This window comes from Rattus rattus, chromosome X, assembly GCF_011064425.1.
Source record: "Rattus rattus isolate New Zealand chromosome X, Rrattus_CSIRO_v1, whole genome shotgun sequence".
NCBI classification, from domain to species: Eukaryota; Metazoa; Chordata; class Mammalia; order Rodentia; family Muridae; genus Rattus; species Rattus rattus.
The window spans coordinates 128,032,511-128,036,505 of NC_046172.1; the positions used below are offsets into that span (position 1 = coordinate 128,032,511).

Consider the following 3,995-nt stretch of genomic DNA (forward strand, 5'->3'; position numbering starts at 1 on the left):
TGTTGCCAACTCGTCATTCCCGATGACCAGATTTTTTTTCCTTTTGTCTGTTGTTTGGTTTTGTTTTAAGAAAGAGCCCCACATAGCACAGGTTTGCCTCAGAATCACCATGTAGCCAAGTAAAACTTTGAACTCCTGATCCTGCCGCATCTACTGATAGAGTGCACGAACCACAGAGCTACAGACCCCTCCCACCGCCACCTCGTCCACTACCCTAGATCGATCCGCTATCCCACAGTTCGGGACGCCGAGGTCTGTCCACACTGGACCGTCTCCACCATCCTTTCGTGCTCTCACTATTGCCAGAGATATACAGTACCCAGAAGTGTCTCCTCGATGCCCTTCAGAAACACCCCCCCCAGGCGGACGTACACGCTCAGACATACACAAATGCTGTAAACCTAGATGCATTGTGGACTGGACCGAACCTGACGTGAACGTAGGCATCTTTCTCCTGGCCCTTTCCGGCCGTGGGTCGCGCTTATCCGTTCAGTCCTTACGTAGCCTGCGCTGTCCTAACGGGCGGTTCTGCAGGTCACCCCTCCCGCGTCATCGAGTGCCCGGGGCCCGGAGCACACTGATAGCGGTCGTCAGGACGGGTTCCCTCGTACCCATTCTGCTGACCATCTTCTCTAATCCGGTTCTACAGAGAGTTCTCCGGGGCCAAGCCGACGCAACCCCTTCCCGTCCTCCACAGCCCTGGGGACACGCCGAGAGGGATAAGTCTCCAAACTCAGCCAAAATGAGGACTGCGACAGGGCGCACTACACCAATCACAGTAACTAGTGTCTTGCGAGGCTACCTGGCTGGAGAAGTAAGTAGAGCATGGAGCCGAAGTGTGTCTGTATGTGTGTGTGTGTGTGTGTGTGTGTGTGTGTGTGTGTGTGTGTGTCTGTGTGTCTGTGTGTCTGTGTGTCTGTGTGTCTGTGTGTCTGTGTGTCTGTGTGTGTGAGAGAGTGTGTGTGTGTATATCTATGTGTCTCTGTGTATGTGTGTCCACGCGCGGACGCGCACGGGTGTTTTAGGGATTTAGGGGAAACAGCAAGGCAACTTGACTGAACCACCATCTGGGTCTTGAAGTCTCCAGGCGTCTCGATCACAGACCAGGCCTGGGTTCATCTGCACTCTGAACGCTTGCTGTCACACTAAACTGTCTGAGGCCCGGGAGTTGCGAGTGGGCCAGTTTACCAAGAATGGATGGTGTGGCATCCCGTTTTGGCGATCCAGCTACTGATCCTCAGCGATTCCTCAGGTCTACGGGACGACCAGTTTGTACGGAACCAATTCTCGCGCGGTCCTGTTTTCACAAGTTCTGTGGGCTTCGCCTCACGTGGTGTGTCGGGGAGAACAGCGTGGGACTTGGAGTGGGCGCCTCAATCTTTCCTAGAACCTGCAGGGGGAAGTGGTGGCGGTGGTGTATCCCTAGACTCCCTGCGCAGCCGTGAACAGCAGTGCGGCCGCACAGCAAACAGTGGAGAAGACCCGAGGAGCCCGCCAAGCTCTGGTGCCCGGGGGAGTGGAGACGGCGCCGAAAGAGCCAAGGGCAACGCCAGTATGCCAGTATGCCGGATGGTCCTGGCTGCTCTGGACTCCCCCAGGTTGTGAAGGCAGAGAATAGGGCGGCCCGATGGTGGAGAGAGCGGCCGTTGTGGAGAAGCTACCAAGTGGTCCGGAGCAGGAGGAGGAAGGCGAGGAAAGCCTGCGGTTGTATCCTTTCTGACGCTTGTGCCAGTAGCTGAGGAGGTATCCAGAGATGGCCAGGGAGAGGGGCCGAGTGGGCGTTCCCCACAGCAAGGGGACGTCTTGAGGGAGTGGTGGGGAGGGGGGACTGGGGCTCTGGAGGAGGCAGCCTGCTGGGAGAGCACCAGAGGACGACAGGACGAAGTCACCTTGACAGAATCCCCGCCAGTGACCTCATGGTGCCTTTCCTGACCTTCGTGGATGCAGAGACCTCGTGGTACCGGACCCGGGATGAGGAGTCCCTGGAAGGAGCGGTTCACGGGTAGCTCGGAGTGGCTGGCAGGGACCTGGTGATGTAAGTCCTAGAAGGGAGGAGCCAGCAGGGGGCAGGGGTGCAGTAGGCAGCTGTTCCTTGTACCCCATTGTATATTCGCAGACACCTAAAAGACTCGCTGTGAGAAGGGGGTTGGTGAGCCGAGCCCGTAGGAGCCTGCCTGACAGGGAGACCGAGGGAGTCCTGGAGGGACTGAGTCCACTGGCTCCAGGGGAGGCGTGGAGGAGGAGTGGCCCGAGGTGAGCGTTCTGCCGCTCCCAATGTGACTTTTCCTTTCCCCTCACTTTTAGTCGAGTAACTGAGTAACTTCGAAAACTCCAGCCTCCTCCACAGCTCTGTCTCCTCCCTGCTCTGCCAGCCGGCTTTCTACAGTGGTGACTACCCTGAGGTTCTCGGTGCCTGAGTCCTTCAAGCCTCCTGTGGGGTAGGGGGCTGGGGCTCGCAGCGCTCCGACCCTCACCCACTGTACCCTTCCCTAGGGCAAAAAACGCACAACAGTTGCTTTGCCGGGGCAGGGAGGGTGGTGCTGGTGATCTTTTCCCTGTGCTTGTCCTGGGATGGCTCAATGTTTGCCAACATTGAAAATAAAATAAAGCTGAAACCGGTCTGTGTCTGTGCCTGTGTTGTATCTGTCTGTGCCTGTGCCTGTGCCTTTGCCTGTGCCTGTGCCTGTGACTCTGACTCTCTGTGCCTGTGCCTGTGCCTGTGACTCTGACTCTGACTCTGACTCTGACTCTCTGACTCTGACTCTGACTCTCTCTGACTCTGACTCTGACTCTGACTCTGCCTCTGACTCTGACTCTGACTCTGACTCTGACTCTGACTCTGACTCTGACTCTGACTGTGCCCCTGCCCGTGACCATGTCTGTGTCTGTGCCTGTGCCTGTGTCTCTGTCCAGCTATCTCATCCTCATCTTCATCCCTGTGTAGCAGGAAAGTAGGACAGCATCTGGGATTCAGATGCTCAAGTACTGCATGATGATTACAGGTGGTTCAGGAAAGGTAAAAATCAATCAGGTCCTGTCAGTCAGTGTTAACTACAGCCAGTACTTTATATTGGTTGAAAATGTTGAAGTTGCGACTGGAGTGATGGATCAGTAGGTAAGGGCACTGACTGCTCTTCCAGAGGTCCCAAGTTCAATTCCCAGCAACCACATGGGATCTGTTGCCCTCTTCTGCTGTGCCTGAAGATAGCCCAGTGCACACATACGAATAAAATAAATTAAAAGAAAATGTTGAAGTCGCATTCATTCCTGATCTGTATAGAGGTGTCATGGGCAGAAACGTTTTCCTGCACTGGCTCACTCGGCCTGCTCTCTTATGAAACACAAGACTTCGCAGGCCAGGGACCGCACCACCCACAGTGGGCTGGGCCCTCCCACCCTAGTTGAGAAAATGCCTTACAGCTGGGTCTCATGGAGGCATTTCCTCAAGGGAAGCTACTTTCTCTGTTATAACTCCAGCTGGTGTCAAGTTGACACCCAAAACCACCCAGTATGAGGTCTAGCTTACTTAGAGTTTCCACCGCCGTGATTAAACCACCATGACCAAAAACAATTTTTGGAGGAAAGGTTTGTTCCTGCTTACATTCTATAGTCTATCTTGGGAGAGGTTTGGGCAGGAACTCAAGGCAGGGACTAAAGTAGAAGCCATGGAGGAATACTGCTTACTGACTTGCTACCTATAACCTGCTCAGCCTGTTTTATTAAAAAAAATAACTCAGGACCACATGCCCAGGAGATGCTACCTGGGGGGAAGGGGTGCAGTGTGCTAGGCCCTCTCACACAAATCATCAATCAAGAAAATGGCCTTAACATTTGCTCATAGTCAATTTTGTGACAGCAATTTTTACGCCCTTGAACTTGCTTTTCCTGATACCCCTAGCTGGTGTAGTGCTGACAAACAAACAAAAAAAGCAATACAGTCAAACCTAAACAATGCCTACCTTGAATTCTCAGGTTTCCGAGTACCAGGGTTATAG

General features: G+C 54.0%; 1 long non-coding RNA gene across 1 annotated transcript; it reads left to right on the plus strand.

Moving 5' to 3' along the window:
• Positions 1–1,289: 1,289 nt before the first annotated feature.
• Positions 1,290–2,619, plus strand: LOC116888901. Its single transcript, XR_004386355.1, has 3 exons — positions 1,290–1,707; positions 1,910–2,035; positions 2,305–2,619. It is a non-coding gene; the product is annotated as an uncharacterized LOC116888901 (long non-coding RNA).
• The last annotated feature ends 1,376 nt before the right edge of the window (positions 2,620–3,995 follow it).